The 24583-nt window shown below is 41.1% G+C and overlaps 1 pseudogene; it reads right to left on the minus strand.

Moving 5' to 3' along the window:
• Positions 1–385: 385 nt before the first annotated feature.
• On the minus strand, positions 386–23056 carry LOC127638852 (nuclear protein MDM1-like; annotated as a pseudogene).
• Between the last annotated feature and the right edge of the window lie 1527 nt (positions 23057–24583).

The following is a 24583-nucleotide window of genomic DNA, read 5'->3' on the forward strand; positions in this document are numbered from 1 at the left end:
TGCATGGATGCCGCGGAGATTAGCGTGAAACCTCCACACGCACTATGTCTCCTTAGTAACGAAGTCAACAAGCCACGTGATAAGATGTGCAGATTGACGTCTCAGACGCGGGGGCAACTGAGGTTCGTCCTCTGCCACCCGGATTGAGTCACATTGAGCCACCGTGAGGATTTAGAGCACATTGGGAATTGGGCATTCCAAATTGGGGAGAAAAGGGGAGAAAATAAATAAATTACTAATTGATTTTCTCAATTTTAAATACAAATCAATATCAAATAATAAAATCTGCCACACAAAAACAACTGTGTGAAAGAGTAAATATGCATCCCGTGAAGTTAATGGCCAGAGTTCATGTTCAATTTCTGCACTGCGCTGCTTTGACAAATTAACTCTTTCCCCAGAATTCCACCTTCCTTCTCTGTGCACGGCCCAAGAGCTCAGATGCCATGGAGCAAGAGGCTGCTGATCTAGACGTGATCTGAGACATCGTATCATCTGCGTTTAACATGAGAGAGATAAAGTAGGTTCAATGAGAGTATTCTTTAGATGGAAAGAAAGATGCTTGTGCTTCATACATAATATTTCATTTCTTGACCAAGAAAAGAAAGGAGCGTGAACCCAAATTAGCAACAATGTAAATTGTCCCTTTTAAAAGAAGAAATGGCTAGTTCTAATCATAAAATGAATCAGTGGAGGAAAAACAATCCATAAATTAGTCACCAGTCAAAAAAGAAATGGTGACCAGTCACAGAACCTACAATATACATATTCCCTTATACATCCATACACATTTTAACCTTAATCGTAATGTTAATAATAAAAAATTAACTGCAACTACACAACTAAGTGCACCAACTACATTTACCTAACTGCACAACATCTCACATTAAAACTGGCTCACTCACTGAAAAAGATTTTGCTTTCACTTTACAAAAAACGTGTCCAAACTTAAATATCTTATATTACTACTTCCCTAAATGACTAGTAAAGGAAAACCTGCAGGTACAAAGCAGTACAGAAATCCAATCAGTGAAACCAGTAATTTGAAATGGATTAGATGTTTTTGATATATGAACCACATCAAAGAACACAAAGAACACAATTCCTGTTCATGCTAAATTCTGCCAGACAAACAGAACAGAATAAAGTAACTGTCAGTAACTGCCTTGGACTATTTGAAAGCAATACGTTTTGCACAATCTGCTTATATTAAGAAGACAACTTTACCATTGTCTAACATACTAGAGTCAGATTCAGGGAATGCAAACAAATCAGGCTGTAAAATTCCCAGGTTACCTACAGTACAGTACCAAAAGGATATTGTCATCACATAAGGGAGGATTACATAAATGAATTTACACCATAGCCATTGTAATTTAATCACGTAATTTCCACTTTCTATGTACTGCTGGTGTCTCTATAATACTACTGTATACAGTATGTAACACTGTAATAATGTTAATTACAAAAATCACAGACAGTCAGCATAAACGTCATCCATACTCTAACGGAGGTTGGAAGTTATGGGTGTCTCAAAGAGGAAAAATAGATATAACTCACTCAAGAAGGAGACACACGATTTCATCCTATATTTAATGAAATGTCCAAAAAAGATTGCTACCTCCTCCACATACATGAAGGCGAGTGAGGAAGCTCAGTCACACAAAATAAAAGGAAAACAAAAAGAAATACAAGTGGAGAGCAGTTATCTCCTCACATCCTTCATCTTACACATCCTTCTCTCTCCACTCTCTCTGTGCTCTCTCCCTGTGTTCTCACAGGTGTAGCTGTATCACTCCCCATAATTATCATAATCCCTGTAAGCGACCATACGACACCATACGACACCAGCTGTTAAATTAATGTCTTCTAAAGCGACACGATCATTTTTGTCCCAAAAAAATTATATTTAAGTACTTTTTTAACTATAAAACATGCTTCCGGTTGGCAGAAGTACGCGCGTGTGACATAATCACATTGGCATTTGAAATAGGCAAGAACTGAGGCAGGTGCGCTGTTTACATGTGAGAAGGAGGAACGCTGTTGAACATTGTAAGTTGATTTTGGTTTAGATCTGTTATTATCTGTTTCTTTACTCACAATAATGCATTTGTGTGCTAATCCTGGATGTCTCAACCGAGTGGAGAATGTGAGATTATATCTGTATCCATGGCAATGCGTTTATGACGTTTATGCTGGCTGGCTGTGATTTTGGAGCTCCAAAAGAGAAATCACCATTCACTTGCATTTTAAGGACTTACTGAGCTGTTTTCTTTTTTTCTTTGTGTTCTAGTGAAGAAAGGCAAACACACCTGGGATATCATGATGGTGAGTAAATAATGAGAGAATTTTCATTTTTGGGTGAAATATCCCTTTAACAATTTTAGTATTTGAATGCCTGAACAGGTTTCAAAAATATGTATTTTATTATGTTGTAACTTGTTTAAAAAATTTGGAAGAATTTATTACAATCGCTTTTTGAAGCATAAATGCAATTAGTGATTTATGATTAATGATGTTATTTAGAATCATCTGGACAAAATAGCTTTTGTGCCATAGTGAAATAAACTATTCCAAGGGGGAAAGGGAAACTTCGGCCTGGTGTCATGCGGACTCTAAGCCAATATGAATAAGTAGTACCAAGATAATTCATTGACGTTAGTGGAAAAAGAAAAAAAACTAAAAAAAGTAAGGCAGGTGACTGACCTAGATTATTCTCCCCCTATTACTGGCTTACCTTCCTCTACTCACTCTGCTGGTAAATGACTCAATGTCACATTTCAGTTGCGTGCTTTATTGTCTGCCTGTTGTTCATCCGTTGTATGGATCAATGATAACACCGATTGTGGTAGCACACACTAAAACTGTTCACTTCTGACAAGTCCTTACATGCCATTTCAGCTCGCTAATGCTTCTCGGAGCAATTCATAATAGCTGCAACTGGTAGGTCATTAATGTAATAATATAGCTACAAGAAATAAGTCCCATCATCTACATCAGTGGATGTTGATAAGTGCCGTATCATTATGCTGAAATTCCAGGTTTCTCATTCTGTTGGCAGGTGGAGGGAAACCAGGTTTGGTACGGTAGCTGTTCTCTTGTTTTTGTGGTGGCTTGACCTGTCTTGAATTGGTGAAGTATTCTGCCTCCTCCTCAAACCAAGCATCCTCACACAAGGGAAGTGGACCTACAGTAGTTAGTTGGTGAGGAGTGCGGCAAGCTTTCGTTATCAGCCTATGCGATACAACAGAGTTTGGAATTTGAGGAGCACTGAGCTACAATCTGGCATAATATTACATGCTTGACCCGTAATCATGTCTTGAGTACCTTGCTGCATGCCCACTTCAGAGAGCTATTTGTGATAAGCTTGTAAGGAGAGTGAGATTTGCCTAAAGGATGCTCACTCTTCCTAACAATCCTGGAGGAATTTTTGATCTTTGGAGGAGAGTCCAATAAAGCACCTCCAAACAAAATAATTAACAAACATTTCTAATATTATTAGAAAATATGTTTGATGAACATTCTTCATATTAGGGCTGTCAATCCCTTAAATATTTAAATCAAATTTTTTGTTGACGGTATATTACTTGCTGAGAAAATCCCTCAAATGAAGATGACATTATTGTGGCAGACAGGATAAGCACTGAATAGACATAAGTTTGGCAAGACACCTGTAGTTGCAGCTAAGGCTGCAGAATGTGCGAAAATATACTTTGCATTTAGGTAGTACTTCACGCTTGAATTGCTCCGATGGTAGGAAAATTCCTTATTACAGATTTACATATGGTTAGGGGGCATTAATTGTTAACATGCATTAAATTTGCATTGATTTTAATTTTTTTTTATTTTTAAATTGGCAGCCCTACTTTATATGGTATAAATGTGAAGGCTCTGGAGATAAGTGTTCTGACTACAAACCTTTCAATCATAGTGAAACTGTTGGGAGATGCTTGTCTCTAGGCCTAAGGTGTCAGACAGTTGTACCAGACAAACTTGTGACCCCAACTGTCTGTAAATACAAACAGTTAAATTTGAACTAAAAAATTTAACCGACAATTCTGCCTGTGTTTCTATAGAAGCAACTAAATGTTTTGTTTGTTTTGGTCAGTGACCATAAGTTTGGCCTGAACATTTGAGAAAGGAAAACTCTGGCATTAGTTACCAGATGCAGGAGTGGTCCGGTCATGATGAGTTCTTTGAACAGCCTGTATGGTCTTTAGTTTGGGTGTTGCTAATCTGCCCCATTAATAGATAGTCCAGAACCTTCCACCACTGATGATGACTCAGTTTCCAAAACCTGCAACCTAGATAAGATGTTCAACGTCAGAAAGGAAAACCACATTTGCAGTCTTGTTTTTGCACATATCTCATCTTTGGTTTATATTATAATAATCTGTATGACTTCTTGTTTGGCATACCCAAAGAATATCAATTTCTTTTTTGTTACCGTAGACAATGCCTCAGACAATAACACCTGCTGCTATTTTCATTTAATTGCAAACGTATGTACAATCAATAATCATGAAATCGCTTGATATCCTGGCTCAATTAATGTAGTTAATTATTTCTCACATGCATTATAAATAATTTTTTTATACCAAGCATTGTTAAAATTCTTGATAGTGATTGGTTGACAAACATTTCAAAATGTAGATTACTTTGTAGATGTAAAATTGTAGATTAACTGCAAATATATATACAGTGTGTGTATATATTTATAAACAATATCACATGAGCAAGAGTGCCATATGGCCCTACATCAGCACTGCTGTGATGAGGCCACAGGCCGAGTGCCGTAGGTAATTACAGCAGTGCTGATTTAGGGTTATATAGCATGATTACGAGTGTGATATTGCTTATATACAACAGTTCAATGAACAAGTCCATTTAAAAAAATTAGGAAAAACTGAGTACGGTCATAAAAACGCATTTGTGCATTGAACTACTTTATTACGCGGAATCAGAGTTATTGGATAAACAAGGATGTCCTTTCACGGTAGCCGGTGTGCAAGAGGTGATCACTATAGAAACTGCAATGTCCTCTGCCATTTTAAACAGCACCCATTGTGTAATTAATCTGTCTGTTGTGTCTCTCAGCTGTGATGAGCCGTAATGTTGAAGTTGTTTGTTTAAAGCTGTTTAAAGATATTTCCTAGCTTTAGTAGTAGTAATACAATCGATCACGAAGAGCTGTTGTATGTAAACACTAGCTGACACGGATTTACTTCACGTCACCTAACTGGCTCATATTACACACAAAAATTATGTTTTGCCACCACCTGCTGGCTAACATATGTAATGTAAAAAAAAAGACAAACAGTATCTCTTAACACATATGCACTGTTCATACCCTTTAGTTTAGAACGGCATGAACACAAGCGGAGTGATACACCCAGTGAAGAGTTGGAATGCTGATAGTTTCAGACCATCAGTGCCCATATAACGTCTCTCGTCCAATCAGATTCAAGGACTGGAACTAAATGTTGTGTATATATATATATATATGTATGTATATATCAGGGCTGTCAATCAATTACATTTTTTAATCGAATTATTTACACGGTGTCCCGATTAATGAATCGCGATTAATCGCATATACAAATATTTGCTGAGAAAGCCCCTCATATAACAATAATTCAATATATAATGATGAAATAATGATATATAGTTAAAAAATATATAAAATAAAAAATATCCAGATAATTAAAATGCATTACATTCTTGTAGCAGAAGAGTTAATCATTGACAAGACAATACAAAAAGTGGCTTTAGAATACAATGTATTGTTTATTACCATATTATTGATCATAAGTCAATCATTGGCATACAGTTCACAGCAATCCATTTCACAAGTGAATTTGTCAATCAGTTTGAGATTTATTATGAGGGCTTGTTTAAGGACCCGTCAATTTACATCTGCATCAGACATGCTTGTGTAGTGTCTCGGCTGCGTCACATCATACACATACATTTTTAGGTCACTGTGTCAAGTTAAATATAGTTTAATACTTGGAAAGCATCTTGAGATCCCTTAGTTCGGATTTGCACTCCATCAAGTGTTTTGAACGCAAGAACGTTATGCATGTTTGTGTTGTTCTGCTGCTCAATGGTGTTTTTCTTCACTGTATAAACTGCGCATTGCCATGCAGCTGAAGTTTCACTTACTGCCCTCTGGAGTAAACAGGTGGTACTACACGCTTGCATTTCTCAGGAATCTTCCATATTATGGTCCGGGGGAATTGCGATTAATGGCGTTAATTTTTTGAACGTGTTATTTTTTGTCAAATTAAACGCGTTAAATCGACAGCCCTAGTATATTTATATATATATATATATATTATAACTGTATATACTATATAAGTTATATATTGTATACATTGTTTTAATGTTACATAATAAAATGATTGTTTATAAATGTATTGCCATGTTTTTATAATTTCATGCAATTGTTATGAAAAAACGAAATTAAAAGAAATTAAGGATTAAATTCGGTGTTATAATTACAACCACATACCTCTCATTTCTTTACTTCGAGTTCCCATTCTCATTTGGTTTTTCATGCCCATCCTTTGAATCCCACATATTTTTTTAAATATACAGCTCCTCCCTCCTTTACATCTCAGCTTCATCCCTCTCTCCAGATCCCGTTTCTCCATCCCAGGGCAACTTTTTCCACACAGGGAGGGTTTGGCTTTCTGGAAGACCCACCTCTCCAGAAGAGCTTCTCCTGCTGGCAGCTACAAAAGCAGAATGCCCATGGTTAACACTTCTTCTGACACTGCCTGCCCTGGAGTTCGAACAAAGATTCAAGGCAAATAAAAAAAAACAAACAGGCTCATGCACTATTAAAAGCAAATTCTTTCTGAACAGTTTCAAAATTAGTTTCTAGAGACTTTAAAACAACTATACTGCCCTACAAAGCCAAAGTAACTACTTCAACAATGCAGCTGATGCCATGTCCACACTAATACTTTTAAGAATAAAAACTCATTTTCAGTTTGAGTAACGTCATTGTTTACCGAAAGCTTTTTCGAAAGTCTCATTGTCAGTGAGTAAAATGCCACTTATTTGCATTAAGAGGCGTAAACTTAGCAAACTCAATGTATTTTCAACTGAAAACTTACATAGTTGAGTCAAACCTGTCTGTCACAGGACAGATCATAGTCTAGGAGACCCGATTTCAATCATAACTCAGTTTTAACCGAATATGTAGTTACTGCCTTTGCATCTTCGTAGGATGAATAGGAGGTGCCACAGGAAGGCTCCCAAATCCAGTTATGCTCTGACAAGATCTGGTTCAGATATTCCCGTGAAAAATGTGTCCCCCAGGCCCTTTTCCTGTAGGCCTCTGCTTTCTCATGTAGCTCCTGCACTTGTGGAAGAACAGCCAAACTTTAGAACTGTTAACAATAATAAACCAATAGCAGTAAATAATAGGACCAGAATGCCTTTTTGACTCCAAGGCCACTCATTGTCTGATCAAATATTCAAAGCCAGATTTGCGGAATCATAAATATATTTCTTATAAAACTGTTTTTTTACATATATTTAATGAACATTAAAAAAAAATCATTTTATGACAGCTCTTATTTGTTTTCATTTTTTCAAAATCCTAAAACTTGTATTTCTGTTATGAGTCCCATATATTCATTGTGGTCTCAAATTTTTCGACCCAACTGTATAAGAAAGCATATACTTCTTAATGATTACAAAACACTCGGTAATGTAAGTGTAATTTTTAAATTACTCATTCGATTAATTAAATTAATAAATATAATATCTGGTTATGCCTGTATCTCATAAGACAGTGAGTCACAAGTCAATACAGGATTACCAGACAACTGAAAGCAAAAAAATAACCAACAAAACCACAGACACCTTTTAAGTTCCATGCACAGGGCTGATAAAATCTTGCTGACTAATCCATCACATGCACACACACACATTCATGTCTAGGTCCATATGAAATAATACCATAAATCAAATTTTGTGTGATGTCATATTCTTGAAGAGGTGGAACAGAACATGCACATTAAAGCAAATTAAGGTCTTTCATAATTCAGTAGCAACAGAGAGAGTATGGATGTATCAGACAGAATGGTTACCTCATTGAGCCACTAGTGATAACTTTCACCTGCTAGGTTAATCATACTGATTACATAGATTAGGTTTCTGTTTTCATCCACCACAGCTCATCAGCAGGTTCAATATTTTTTAATATTTAGGTGGTGGCGTAGTGGCTAAAGCACAGGGCTGTTAATCAGAAGGTCACAGGTTGTAACCCCACGGCCACCACCATTGTGTCCTTGAGCTTGGCACTTAACTCCAGGTTGTTCCGGGGGGATTGTCCCTGTAATAATTGCACTGTAAGTCGCTTTGGATAAAGCGTCTGCCAAATGCATAAATGTAAATGTAGTGTTAGCCAGAGGGGAACTGGCCCCCACAGTGAGTCTGGTTTCTCCCAAGGTTATTTTTCTCCATCAATCTACATCTTATGGAGTTTTGTGTTCCTTGCCACAATCGCCTACAGCTTGCTCACTGGGGTTATTAATACAATTATCATTTAATTATTTTTAAACACTATTAAAAATCGTATTTTATAAAAATTACACAATGATGATTAATCGACTTTATAGACATTACAGTTTTATCGTCTGTTAATGACTGATCTTCTGTAAAGCTGCTTTGAAACGATGTGTGTTGTGAAAGGCGCTATACAAATAAAATTGTCTTGACTTGAATGTCTCAAAAACCTTCATAAAAACTTCATGGCTAAAATACAATTGTTAGTAAACGATCAACTAGCTTTACAATTGTTATGACCAATTTATGCAGCAGACATCCATGATAAATCCAAGGGTTCACACACTGAAGTGTATATAGATAAATTCATCAATATCTATATATTTTATTTCAGTTTTATTATCATGTAATAAAACATGAATAAAAAATAGATGTAGGATGAGTGAAATAGTCCTTACGAGATTCTTCGATTTGTTTCAATCCTGTGTAAAAAAAAAAAGACAATTGTCACCTCATTGCACTCTTGATATTGTCGTCCCACTTCGATTAAAGAAAATGAAAGAAAAAGTCCTGCACCATGGTACAATGATTACACTCATGCACTCAAGAGAGCAGTTCGGAAAATGGAGCACATTTGGAAAAATACAAAATTAGAAGTATTTCGTGGTGCATGGAAGGATAGTGTCTGTAGCTACAGACAGACACTAAAAGCTGCCAGGTCAGCATATTTTAGCAAACTCATAGAAAATAACCACAACAATCCTAGGTGTTTATTCAGTACTTTGGCTAAATTGTTTAGGAATAAAGCTTCAACAGAACCAGATATTATGTTGCAGCACAAGAATAATGACTTAACAGATAAAATTGAAATAATCTGTTAATGACTGATCTGTTAATGACTGATCTTCTGTAAAGCTGCTTTGAAACGATGTGCGTTGTGAAAGGCGCTATACAAATAAAATTTACTTGACTTATAATTTTGGGTGAAAGGTCTCTCTAGGCACAGAGTGACCTCACTTCCTGCTGCTGGAACAGGGCTGTGGATGGTTCCCATTCACTTTGAGGCTTGACTTCCGACTGAATTGCCACTCTTTCTTTTTCTTCTTCTTACTCTGGTATGGTGGACATTTAGGCGAAAGCGCAAGCAGATGAGAAAATTATTTAAAAGGTGCAAATATTTTTGTAAATGTAATGGAAAACTTTTAATTTATATTATTAGCATAACAATATGAATGAAATGTGTCATTGAAAAATTAGCATGAATTTCTTAGCATTTGTGTGTAGCATGAGTGTTTTAGCATTTGGTATTTCCTACTTTTTATGAATGTTAATTTATGTCTGTAAATTATTTATTTATGTCTGTTTTTATGCCCTGACCTCTGTTCGGTCAGGAAAGGAGGAAGCTGGAAAAGCTGAGCAGTCAATATAAAGTTAATGATACAAATGAACTTACATCATAACGTAAAAGACACACACAATCATCACTCCGTGTGTCTCTGTCTCTCTCCCTTGCATCTCTGTCTCCCCTTTATCTCTTTCTTCCACTGATTAGGTGACTCAGCGCTAGCAGCGCACCCTCACGGCCCGGCCACGCCATCCTCCTTGTCACACAACTCCACCACCCGATTTAGGCCGGTGAAACCTCCAGTTTGACGTACTCACCTCCCTTCCCTTTCTAGAAGGGAGGTGTTGCCCTTCCAGCCATCCTCCTGCTAGCAGGTGTTTCCCGCATTTTTAGACCCTGGAAGAGATGAGGGGAGGGAGAGGGAAAGAGTGAGTGGGAGAGACAGAGAGAGAGGAGAGAGAGAGAGAAAATGTTGCTCACCGTTCCCCGGACACACTGTCACATGGTCCTCAGCCACTCCTCTGCCATATGGTGGACTCTTCCATCCCGTGGTGGACAGCAGCGGCTTGTCCACATCCTGGCAGATGGCAATACCTCCCCTCTAGGAGGGGAGGGGAGGGGAGTATGTCAAGTTGGAGGTTTCCCTGGCATGAATTGTGTAGTTGAGGAGTGTGACGAGGAGGAGGGTGTTGCTAAGCTGTGAGGATGCATGAATCGTCCTAATCATCCAGGAGGGGGATAAGGACGAGCCGGAGACGCCAGTTCGAGAGAGGGAGAGACGCACAAATCTGTGTGTCTGTTTTGTGTTCTGATGGAAAGCAGTTTTATGCTTTATTTATTTGTTTATTAAAAGTTTACTTTGACTCTGGCCAGGAGCCGGAGGAACCGTTGCCATGGCAGTGACTCCTCCGTCCCCTGGTGGATGGCAGCGACTCCTCCATCCCCTGGCATGCGGCGAGGACTCCATGACAGCGCATCCCTCCTCCTTCCTGAGTTTCGACACCAGGGTTATTAGTATCTTCAGATGGGCAAGGAGGAGGCGGGAACCGGCTGAGCAGTCAACATAAACTTTTAATAAACAAATGAACAAAACACAATATAAAACTGCGTTCCAGCAGAACACAAAACACACACACAGCTGTGTGTCTCTCTCTCTCTCTCTCTCTCTTATCCCCCTCCCAGCAGATTAGGATGATTCAGCGCTGGGCATGCCTCACGGCCCAACCACGCCCTCCTCCTCATCACAATGTCCTTTACTTTTTGTATTAATGAACCTGTTTGCATGCACACTGATAACTCCCAAAATTGGCTTTTTATAAAAATTAAAAAACAAAGCAATTTTTTTTTTATGTCAAATGAAGAGGCACGTGCAAAATGCCAGTAAAGGTGTTCATATTCAAAGGGAAATCAGGGTACTCATCAAAATTCTACCTGTTTCGATCAGTTTATTCTAAAGTTGTTTATGACTTCACCAATAAAGGAAAGTAATTTAATGCTTTTACATGTCCATATACATTGTCTGCTTATTAAAGGGGATCTATTATGCAAAATTCACTTTAATATAGTGTTTAAACATAAATGTGTAACCATCCTGTTATGATTAAAACCCACCCAGTACTTTTTTTTTATTATTCCCATGAATCGGAACGACTCGGTTACTAACGTAACCTCGGTTCCCTGAGAGGAGGGAACAAGTATTGCGTAAGTAGCTTACGCTATGGGAAAACTCAGTTTCTCGAGAAATATTGAAGTCTTTATGTAAACGCATTGCAGCTGCACAGCAGACAGCAATGAGCCGAGGCAGCTCGGTCATTGGCTGTGCTGCGGCAACTTGCTCGAACCAATGGCGGGCGACTCTGAACGCAGCGACCAATGGCGCGCGCACTTCAGCCAGCGCTCAGAGCCCGCCAAGATGGCCGTGGCTAGGGCTATATATTAGGCACCCCGTCATGAGAGTTCTTTAGGTTCAATCGACTGAAGCGAACTGACCAAGCACAAGCACGGCAGCTTACGCAATACTCGTTCCCTCCTCTCAGGGAACCGAGGTTACGTTAGTAACCGAGTCGTTCCCTCTCGAGAGGTCTCTCCTATTGCGTAAGTAGCTTACGCTATGGGAACACCCTGCAAAACGCAGTGCGTGCTGACTTCGCTCTATAAAGCCAGAGGCAGATGCCTGAGCCTTAAAGCAAAGTGATTATTCAACGAGCCGGCCAACGGCGAGCTATATAATGGGATAATACAGAGCGCCTTTGCCCCAAGGTGGCTCATGGTGGGGCGCTCATTGTAAAAACATAAGCACATATCTTATGTACTGATTTTTTTACTTACTGATATGCATAAAAAAACCCTCTAAGTCAGTCAGAGACGGACCTTATAAGGGAGGAGATAATGCTCAGCAAATACATACTCCAGTTCATACTACAGTCAGGCTGATAGAATGTTGGAATGCCATGAGGGGACCTGTAGGTTATAAAACCTGATAAATGTCGAAGGCGAGGCCCAGCCTGCCGCCGCACAAATATCTTCAATGGGTATCCCACTCGACCACTATGGGCTGAAATATGTGCCACCAGAAACTGAATTTGAACCATTTATATTTGAATTTGAATGGCTAAACTTGAATAATTGCATTGAAAAACTGAATTTGAATCACATAATTTGAAATTGTATTGTTTAATTAAAATTCAATTTATTCAAATACTGAATCTGAATTGTATCATTTGAAATTGAATTTATTCGTTTGGAACTGAAGTCCAATAAAATTTGATCCTCACTGAAAATTAAACTCTCTATATATCTTCACATTCACTTCTCACAATTCAGATTCAGTTCTCAAATTCAATTTCAAGTTACTGAGACAGACATCCGGGTAGTTGGAGGATGAAGGAAGAGCAATCGAGCGCAGATCGATAGATACCGTTCATTGGCGCACAGGACTCCTCTTGGGCCAATCAGCACCAATGTTTTGGAGCACAGTACGTTACCCGCCATGAAACTATGGAATTACGATTGTGTCAATAATAATGAATGTAACTTTATAAAACTGAACGTAACTTTTTCAGAAACTATCAAAAATATTCCATTACAAAAGAAGAAAAACACAATTAAAATGAAAAAATGAACTCAGTCGCATCGAATTTAACAGGCTCTTCAAATATGCTTCATTTTTTGTTAATGTTTTTCAAAGATTCGTTTTCGCAAATCGTGGATTCTGAATACATTGCCACAGATTTCGCTTACGCTTCGCAGTTTTTCGTTTGCTGTTTTGAGACAAACCTCTCGTGGGGGTGGGCTTAACAGTGATCTACTCTGATTGGATAGTGAGCTTTTGATGGACAGGTGCTCTCTGACCCGGATGTACAGACGTCACTCAGTGGCGCGCATATTGGAAAGCTCTCGCGGTGATTTGTAGTTATGCAATACGTCGTGCTTTGTTGTATTACTTACTAACAATATGTAAATAATATTTGACCTATAATTATATAATTTAATATTATATGAGACCTTTGATCGTCTAATAATCGTCTTCGATCAGTCTGTAAAGATGAGCTCTCAGGAGAGACACGGAGCGGCATCATCTTCCTCCTCCTCTTGTTTTTTATTTATTTTATTTTATTTTTTTTAAATGTATTATTTTGTATTATTTTTTTTTAATGCAAAGAACAGGAACATACAAAAGAGAAAGCATACGTACATCACATAATATCAACCAAAACAATAAAGAAGACAAAAATAAATAGAAAAAAAATAAAAATAATAATGTATATAACAATAAAAGAAGAGGTAGGGCCATTACATCACACAAAAATGTTCACATGAAGAGATCAAATGCAATGCAGATTCTAACAGTCCTTATGGCTTTCTTATTAGTAGATACTGAAATCAAATTTAGATAATTTTCTATTTCTTTTAAGAAGACAGAGAAGATAGGTTTACAGTTTAAAAATGTTCATTTGTGAATATAGAATTTGCTTAGAAAAATAATTAAATTAATAACAAAACAGACATTTTCGTTTGTGGGGTCTGAATCAAAATACCCAAATATAATGTTTCTCATATGTATTGAGAAGCCTGGCAAAATCTTACACTTGATAAAAACATCAATTTCATTCCAGAGCTTCTGAGTGTAATGACACGACCAAAATAAATGAACCACTGTTTCATCAGAATTCACACAAAAAGAGCATGTTAGCTCAATGTCAGTTTTAAATCTTTGTATAAATTTCTTAACAGGATAGAACCTGTGTATCAACTTAAAGGAAATTTCTTTCACTTTATTTGTGAGAATGAATTTCTGCTGTAAAGACCAGATTTTTTTCCAAACAAATTATTCCAAAAGGAAATAACAGGTGGAACAGAAATCAAATCCTTAAGAAATAAAGATCTTACTCAGAAAAACAGATTTGACCAACAGAAGTATCACAAGGTTTAGGAAAGGATGCAGTAGATACTGGGGTGAAGTAATTACGTTTTTTAAAAAGCATACATAAACCAGAGGGAATAGCACCCATTACTGTAGCAAATTCTTTTGGGGTTACTGGTATTTGGTATTCAGAAAGAAATTCTGAATATCTGAATAAAAGACCTTGCTTATTAAACAAATGCTCCACTCCTCCTCCTGTTGTCCTTCAAGGCAGCTTGAAGTAAGTTTGTGTTACTGAAGTAACCAATAACATCGATAAAAGTTTTATTCATGTAACGTTACAGTGTGCAACAGTTCTGGCTTTATTTTGCAAATTTATTGTTTAACCACTTCAGCTCTGCAGGATATTTTGAATTTTTTAGAGAATTAGGCATATCTGAATTTAAAAGAGCGTCCTGCCCACATACATTGGAGTAAATGGATAGAAATTGTCTAATTTTACAGAAAACACTCAAAATGTCAACACAGTGGTGGAATATTGCATATATTTTATTATATTTATTCACAATGTTTTGATAAACACATATAAAATATCATATTTTTATATATTTTTTAATAATTTTTTATTGTCATTCACAAGTTTGCAATGCACTGATGTCATGTCATGATGTTATGTAGTTTGATTGTTTGCTCTTTTGCACAGTTATTATATTCAAGGACGTGTCAATGTAGACAGTGCAGATATCAAACTGGTCTTTATTCTACAGCAAGGCAGAAATCTTGGTGCAGATGCTGCATCTGCAGCTGTACATAACAACCTTGAAATTCTTAACCAGTCGCTCGGGAATACCAGCACAAGGCAGGGTCAGCAGCAGTCCGTTCAGCAGTCGGGGCAGAGTCAAACAGTGGACCAAGATATGGCCAGGTTTCAGTTTTGCAGTCATGACAATGACAAAACAGCAACATTTTATTTAGCATGCATTTACAATACAACAATAAATTTGCAAAATAAAGCCAGAACTGTTGCACACTGTAACGTTACATGAATAAAACTTTTATCGATGTTATTGGTTACTTCAGTAAAACTAACTTACTTCAAGCTGCCTTGAAGGACAAGAGGAGGAGGAAGATGATCTTTACAGACTGATCGAAGACGATTATTAGACGATCAAAGGTCTCATATAATATTAAATTATATAATTATAGGTCAAATATTATTTACATATTGTTAGTAAGTAATACAACAAAGCACGACGTATTGCATAACTACAAATCACCGCGAGAGCTTTCCAATATGCGCGCCACTGAGTGACGTCTGTACATCCGGGTCAGAGAGCACCTGTCCATCAAAAGCTCACTATCCAATCAGAGTAGATCACTGTTAAGCCCACCCCACGAGAGGTTTGTCTCAAAACAGCAAACGAAAAACTGCGAAGCGTAAGCGAAATCTGTGGCAATGTATTCAGAATCCACGATTTGCGAAAACGAATCTTTGAAAAACATTAACAAAAAATGAAGCATATTTGAAGAGCCTGTTAAATTCGATGCGACTGAGTTCATTTTTTTCATTTTAATTGTGTTTTTCTTCTTTTGTAATGGAATATTTTTGATAGTTTCTGAAAAAGTTACGTTCAGTTTTATAAAGTTACATTCATTATTATTGACACAATCGTAATTCCATAGTTTCATGGCGGGTAACGTACTGTGCTCCAAAACATTGGTGCTGATTGGCCCAAGAGGAGTCCTGTGCGCCAATGAACGCTATCTATCGATCTGCGCTCGATTGCTCGTCCTTCATCCTCCAACTACCCGGATGTCTGTCTCAGTAACTTGAAATTGAATTTGAGAACTGAATCTGAATTGTGAGAAGTGAATGTGAAGATATATAGAGAGTTTAATTTTCAGTGAGGATCAAATTTTATTGGACTTCAGTTCCAAACGAATAAATTCAATTTCAAATGATACAATTCAGATTCAGTATTTGAATAAATTGAATTTTAATTAAACAATACAATTTCAAATTATGTGATTCAAATTCAGTTTTTCAATGCAATTATTCAAGTTTAGCCATTCAAATTCAAATATAAATGGTTCAAATTCAGTTTCTGGTGGCACATATTTCAGCCCATAGACCACGCCCACGAGGAGGCCATGCTCCTCGTAGAGTGAGCTCTGACGCCTAAGGGGCATCGAAGGCCCTTGGCTTCATAAGCCAGCGCTATAGCATCCACTATCCAGCGCGATATTCTTTGCTTTAAAACTGCGAGACCTTTAGTGCGTCCGCCAAAGCATACGAATAATTGTTCCGTCTGTCTGAACGGGGCAGAACGCTCCAAATATACTCTGAGCCCTGACCGGGCAGAGTAAATTAGCGTCGCTTTAGCCTGCTGGAGACGATAAGCTGCCAGAGATATAACCTGTACTCTGAAGGGTGTGGAGAGCACTTTAGGAATATACCCGTGCTTTGGCCTAAGGACAACTCTGCAGTCGTTAGGTCCAAATTCCAGGCAAGCAGCGCTTGATGACAGCGCATGCAGGTCGCCCACTCTCTTGACTGACGCGAGCGCCAGCAAGAGCGCAGTTTTGTGCGAGAGCTGTTTAAGGTGCACGGTTCGGAGAGGTTCGAACGGGGCACTCTTGAGTGCTACCAGGACCGTGGCCAGGTCACAGATCGGCACCGAGGGGGGGCGAGGAGGGTTCATCCTCCTAGCGCCTCTTAGGTAACGAATGATTAGGTCGTTTTTCCCTAATGAGCGTCCCTTGTCAGGATTGTGTGACGCTGCTATGGCAGCCACATAGACTTTGAGCGTGGAGGGTGTGCGGCCCGCCTCCAGCAGCTCTTGCAAGAATGCGAGTACACTTGGTATCTCGCATGATTTGGGGTTCAAGCTCTTGGTATCACACCAGTCACTGAACACTTTCCACTTTTGGGCATATAAGCGCCGCTTAGGGCGCCAGCCTCAGTGATGGTTCTCAACACTCCACTGGGGATGTTCTCGGAACCCGCTGAGGGGCCATGCATGAAGGGCCCACAGATCGGGGCCGGGATGAAGAATCATCCCGTTGGCCTGCCTGAGGAGGTCCAGCCTCAACGGAATCGGCCATGGGGCAGATTGCATCATCTGCATCAGTTCTGGAAACCACATCTGATTCTTCCAGAGTGGGGCTACCAGGAGCACTGCACATTTCACTTCCCTGATCCAACTGATGACCTGAGGTAGCATCGCGATTGGGGGAAAAGCATACAAGGGGCGGTTCGGCCAGACTTGGGCGAGCGCGTCCGTGCTTTTTGAGAAGAAAAGAGGGCAGTGCACATTTTCCCTGGAGGCAAAGAGGTCGACCTCTGCCTCGCCAAAGGTTTGCCATAACCACTGGGCCGTCAGGGGGTGGAGAGACCATTCCCCTGGGAGAACTTTGTCTCTGGACAGCATGTCCGCTCCCTGGTTCAGGACGCCTGGCACATGCGCTGCTCTCAGCGAGCGCAGGTTGTGCTGTGACCATAAGATGAGCTCCCTGGCCATAGAGTGCAGGGAGCTCGACCTGAGTCCACCCTGGCGATTTATATACGATGCTACCGTCATGTTGTCCGTTCAGACCAGGACGTGTTCGTTTTTCAGGTACGGAAGCAGGCACTTTTCCGGGTTTGACCAAAAGCCGGAGACAGGCCTGCCCTCGTAAAGGGCCCCCCATCCTATTTTGGAGGCATCTGTCATGATAATTTTTTTCCGTGTGTTCACGCCCAGACTCACGCCGGTTTGATACCAGTCGACGGCTTTCCAGGGCGTCAGGGCTTTTATACAGCCGTGATTCGCTCTGATTAAAAAGTGGCCCGAGCGCCACGCGTGAGTGGGGACACGGCTCTTGAGCCAGCGTTGGAGAGGACGCATGTGCAACAATCCTAGCTGGAGTACAGCTGATGCCGAGGCAATGAGACCGAGCATCCTTTGAAATCGCTTGACGGGCGCGCGCTACCGCTCTGAATGATGTTGCAATGCGCCGAATAGCGAGCGCGCGCTCTGATGAGAGGCGCGCCGTCATCTGCACTGAGTCTAGCACTATTCCCAGAAAAGAGATATTTTGGCTGGGGGATAGCACGCTCTTTGCAAAATTGATTCTCAGACCCAGGCATTCTAGATGGCTGATAATCCAAGATCTGTGCGTTGTTAATTGACTCTCTGATTGTGCTATGATTAGCCAATCATCGAGGTAATTCAGTATTCGCACTCCCCGCTGTCTCAGGGGGGAAAGTGCTGCGTCCATACATTTCGTGAATGTACGGGGGCCAATGATAGGCCGAATGGTAGTACTGTGTACTGGTATGACTGTCCCTCGAAAGCAAATCTCAGAAAAGGCCTGTGATGAGGCGCTATCGGGATGTGAAAGTAAGCATCTTTCAAATCCACTGATAGGAACCAATCCCGGGCTGAACTTGCGCGAGGATATGTTTGGTCGTTAACATTCTGAACGAGCTGAATCATTAAAGCTTTGTTCAGATGTCTGAGATCTAGAATGGGGCGGAGGCCACCGCCCTTTTCGGACGAGAAAATAGCGGCTGTAAAAACCCGCCTCGCTCATAGAGGGAGGGACAGTTTCTATAGCGCCCTTCTCTATCAGTTTGAGCACCTTGGTGCGTAGAACATGTGAAACATCTTTCCTCACGTTCATCTCGACCACCGCTGAAAAGCGGGGTGGTCTGCGAGCGAATTGAAGCGAGTAACCGTGTTTTATTATGTTCAAAACCCATTTTGGTATGTCGGGGATTTTTTCCCAGGCTTTTGCTCACACAGATATGGGCTGAATGCTGGCTGGGGGCGTGTCGCAGTGACGTATGGGCCCCACCGGCGAATCGCCTTGTGGTAACACTGAGCTTACAGCTCTCAGAAGCGCGGGCGCGCGCTGAGCAGCTTTGTTGAGTGCCGAGTGCAGGGGTGCGTGTGAGATTACAGGCACGTGTGCTATCTCCATAATGCTCGCAGCATGAGCTGGAGAAATGTTTGAAACTGTATCGACAGTGTTTATGGGTGGGGGTGCATACATTGTAATAGGCACGCGCGCCACTTTCATAAAGCTCCCCGCCTTAGCGGGAGTTTTGCTCGCTGCGTCGCATCTGTGATGCTCGCGGCATGAGCCAGAGAACTGTTTGAAACTGTATGGGCAGCTTATGGGTGGGGGTGCATATACTGTAGTAGGCACGCCGCCACTTTCATAAAGCCTCCGGCCATGGCGGGGGTTTCTGGCAATGCATACAGTGTTTGTGTATAGGGGTGCATGTATGACAGCAGGCACGCGTGCTACCTTTATAGTATTTCCCTCTTTTACTGGGGAAGTGTTTATAACTGTGGGAACAGTGCTTGTGTGTAGTGGTGCATACATGACAATAGGCACACGATCTACATTTATGGGGCGTCCAGCTGGAGCTGGGGAAGTATTCGGCACTGTTTGGACAGTATTGATATGTGGGAATGTGCACTTTAGTGTGGACACGTGACCCCTTAGTGACACAAGCAGAAAATGACTCTTTTTGTGTTTTTTGTGTGTCGCCGTTAAAACGGCGTTTGATTGCAGGTGAGCGAGTTCTGTGACTGGCCCATTGACTGCTGTACAGACATTTCCAGCCGCCTGTAAGGGGACTGGGTAATGTTTTACACGTTTTGGAGAGAGTGGTCCGGCTTTTGCGAGACACGCACTCTCTCTTTTTCTTCCTATGGCTAGGAAGACTTACGAGGCTCCGGGTTCAGCACGATCTTGGGCCGAGTTCCCCGTCGCTCAGGCGGCTGCTTTCGGTTAGCGGAATGCGAGCGGCGTCGAGCGTCTGTTTCAGGTCTGTTTTTTGGCTGGGAGATGGGAGGCGCCGCTCTGGATCGCTGCTGCTGCTGAGGCGGTCTCTTGCGGCTCTGTAACGAGCTGGAGCGCTTGGGCAGGAAGTGACGCATAGCCTGCGAATCCTTCCGAGCTTCAGTGAAGCGTTCCGCAAACTCTCTTACCGCCGGTCCGAACAGGCCGCTTGGAGTGATAGGCGCGTCGAGGAATGGCGCCATATCTGCGTCCTTCATCTCCGTTAGCGTCAGCCACAGATGGCGCTCAAGGACAGTCAGGTTAGCCATGGCCTGGCCGATGGATTGGGCGGTGGCCTTTGTGGCTCGCAGGGCTACATCAGTGGCGCTGCGCAGGTCCTTGAAAGCCTCAGGTTCAGGTCCAGACTCGTCCATGGTGCGGAGAAGTTTGGCCTGATAAACTTGCAGAACAGCCATGGAATGAAGCGCTGACACAACCGGCGAGAGCTGAGGTAGATTGGCAGGGCTTCGAGGGATGAGAAGCTTTGGCTTTCCATCCAGCGGTGGAGGGTGGGCACAGATGGTTGGCCACAGCCTCCTCGAGGGGCGGGGTTCCCTCATAGCCTTTTTCTCTCGCGCCGTCTACCGAGGAGAGCGAGGAAGAGAAAGAAGGCTTCAGGCAAGCAGAGTGCAGGGTTTTCCACGACTTTGTGAGTTCGTCGTGAACTTCGGGGAAGAAAGGGGAGGGTCTCTGTCGAGGGGCCTGCCGGCGCCCCTGTAGGAACCACTCGTCCAGCCGGCTGCGGGCGGGTTCTTCCGGAGAAGACCAGTCGAGCCCGAGGTCTTCCACAGCTTTAGATAGGATGCGGACGATCTCCGAGTCCATGCTGGTGCCCGTGCTCGCATCCGCTAATGTCGACGGCGTGGGTTCGAAGGCCGAGCCTGGCCAGTCGTCGGATGCAGCGTCAATGGAAAGGCTGTCATCCTTTTCACCGTCGTCCCCTGACGCGCCGAACGAGACGAGACCCACCGCTCTGTTTGAGGGGTGCTGGTCCGCCTGCGTGAAATGGACTGGCAGCGGGGAGTTCTCGGGTAGTGGTGAAGCACGCGGGGACCTGCCCGGCGTGACGTCACTGAAGTCCGCGTGCTCTGGCGGCCTCTGTGAGCGGTGCTTTTTGTTGCGCGGCTCGAACAGAGGGGACGGCAGCATGGTGGTAGCAGGCTCGTTCGCGGCGAAGGCGGTGAAGCGAGCGCGCAGCTCGGTGAGGCCCAGGGAGTCACATTCGGGGCATCCGCCTCGAGTGAGAGCAGCTTCTGCGTGGTCGGGTCCCAGGCAGCGAGTGCAGATAATGTGACGTCCCCGTCAGGAAGAAGGCGTCTGCACGAGGCGCAGGTGGAAGGCATTTGGAACAACGCCTCGAAATTGCTCTTTTACTAAAATACAAAAGCGTCGCAGAGGCGAACACTTGCAAAGTAGCTTAGCAAAGGATATCAGGGTGATGCGCACCGGATGGCACAGCAGAAGGCTTTGAAGGCGGCTGAAGGCGCCGGCGTCCTCGTAGCAGTCCTGCTGTAGGCTTGTTGACGGCGGGCGAAAAGACTCCAATAATCCGGAGGATCCAGCGAAGAGAAGGTCTTCGCTGAAGGAGATTAAATCTAAAGAACTCTCATGACGGGGCGCCTAATATATAGCCCTAGCCACGCCCATCTTGGCGGGCTCTGAGCGCTGAAGCGGCCGCGCTCCATTGGTCGCGCGTTTAGAGTCGCCCGCCATTGGTTCGAAAGCAAGTTGCCGCAGCACAGCCAATGACCGAAGCTGCCTCGGCTCATTGCTGTCTGCTGTGCAGCTGCAATGCGTTTTACATAAAGACTTCAATATTTCTCGAGAAACTGAGTTTTCCCATAGCGTAAGCTACTTACGCAATAGGAGAGACCTCTCGAGAGGGAACAAGCCGTTCGCAGATTCTGTAGTGACATCGCTTTGAACAGGCCCTGCCCACGACTGTTGACAGACATGTTTGTTTGTGTGTGTTGTTTCGTTATAGCACATAGCGAAAGTTGTAACAGTATTTGTGTGTGTGAGTTGCTCATCCATCATTGCAAAACTGCTGAAAAAACTCAAATGAATAAATGTATCAAATAACCATTCAGAAACTTCCTGGTTCATTCTAAACGTTGTTACATCTGACGGAGTCTCTCCCTCATCAGTGTCATATTGCTTATGATGTCTAGTTATCGGAAGCAGAGATGTCAAAACTCCGCCCTATTCTGGATACCAACAGGGGAGCACTAGCTCATTTGAATTTAAAGACACAAACACAAAAACAGCTCGCTTTTATTCCTGCCCAAAAATTGGCATTTTCAACATGGTATAATAAATTATCTGTAGGCTATTTTGAGCTGAAACTTCACAGACACATTCTGGGGACACCAAAGATTTAAATGACATCTTATGAAAAAGGGGCATAATAGGCACACTTTAAGCAAAATCGGTGCAAGAACGGGCATGTAAATGTGCTCAATAACAACATGCACTTGAGACAATTTTGCACAAAACTTGATGATCCATGTTATCCAGCATGATTTGAGAATATTCCAAAGAGCATCTTGTGTGCATCAATGGAAGCATGGAAATCTGACCTTTTGTACAAACGAGTTATCAAGGTCAGTGTCACAAATTTTCTTCCATTTGATTAGAGACATTAAAATAGTGCCGAATTTGAAATATCTATTTCTTCATTTACATTATGCATTTTAATTTTTTAACATTTGTCAAAACTTGTTTTTTTTCCAAGTTTAAATAACAACAACCCCTGATTTTCAATGTGGCCTCAGACATTTGGACCTCACAGGAATGTATGAATTTGTATCTACCTTCTCCAGAGTTCCTTTCCCAGTGTGAAGCTATGGGACCTCATATTGTTCAACGTCTTTCCTCAAGCGAGGTGGTCTGGGAGGAGGTGACCCTTTAAAACATCTCTTGTACTCACTCTCCATAATTACTGGGTTTGATTTGAAGGGCGGGATGGCTCTGTTGTCACTGTAAAACATCTAACAGGAGACAGACATGAATATGGCATGAAATACCTCAAATCACAACAAAGCTGACATTGTCAGTAGTGTATTGTGATGTTCTGATGGCTGATGATTATTGCTATCTAAAGGTAAATATCTTCATTTAAGAAATCATTTTCATAACTCTATACTGCCATCTCCTGACGTTTTTTGCAGGAAAGAAAATTCAAAGAAGTATTAATAATTTATTTATTAAAGGTACAGTGAGTCATTTTTTTTAGATGTTACTATACTTTAGGGCTGCAACTAACGATTATTTTGATAATCAATTAATCTAACAATTATTAGAACAATTTGTTGTGGTTAATCTAATGATTAACCACAACAAATGGTTATACTTCTGCGAGTGCAGTAAAGACAAAATATACTTATATTCAAGATCTATTCTCTAAAAGCAAGTCGAAATATCTTATATGCTACTTCTCAGGTGAATGCATCTTTTTTTAAAAGATTTTTAGATATTTTAAAATATTTGTATTATATTGTGTGTGTGTGTGTGTGTGTGCGTGTGTGTGTTTGTATATAGCCTATATATGTATATGTATAATCTAAATGCAGAACTTGACCAAATCTAGAAATCATCTTCTCTTCTACCAGGAATTAATAAGAAGCTCTCTGCAGCCACCTAGTGTTTATACATGGAATTGCATCTGGTTTTCATATATTTTTAAAAATGGACGCCACATTTTTATTCTTGAGACTTTAAGCTTTCAAACGGTATTTGATTTATGACGACTGGTTCAATATTTGAGAAAATAAATTATATAAATTAAATAAATGTTAAATATTTTTTGAGAAAATGTATTCATAAATAAATAAAAAAATTATGTCTAAATACCCAAAAACCCAATCAAAATGCACAACTCTTGTCAAAATACATGATTGAAATTAGAGTTGTTAAATTTCTTTCATAGCCATTTTTAAAATTATACTCTTAATGTTTCCGCTCACGTTTGACCGGCAATAACTGTAATGTGATCCAATAATGGCGTAAGGCATACGGGTTAATTACATTGGCATTGACTTTGTAGGCAATGAATTTGAAGATGCATTTCATCATATTGACCACCAGAGAGCAGTAAAGTAAATAGTGTAGAGCAGCATCAAGTAAAGAAACAAACTTCAATACATGTTGCTTTAAAAGCACAATTCATTACGATTCATAACTACTAGCTTGTTATCAGAACAGTTCTATTCTGTTGTATAGTGTTAACCGTAACTAATTAATGAAAGTTATGAGAAGGCTGATATCATCATGTTTCATACAAAATGCCATTATTTCTGCTCGCATTGTACAGTACATACTACAACATGCGTTTATGTAATGCAGCGGGATAGCACGACGAGGATTTGAGGCTCTCTCAAATTTTGGGGACGTGGCAAGATGTAGCCAATAAAACAATCCACTAGCTGCACGACGACTTCAAGAGGCGCATTAACCGCTTTTTGCTGGCGTTCGCGCTGATTGGTTTCTATATTTATCCTGGCCAATCAAAGAAGAGA

The sequence above is a fragment of the Xyrauchen texanus genome, chromosome 47 (genome assembly GCF_025860055.1).
Source record: "Xyrauchen texanus isolate HMW12.3.18 chromosome 47, RBS_HiC_50CHRs, whole genome shotgun sequence".
Lineage (NCBI taxonomy): Eukaryota > Metazoa > Chordata > Actinopteri > Cypriniformes > Catostomidae > Xyrauchen > Xyrauchen texanus.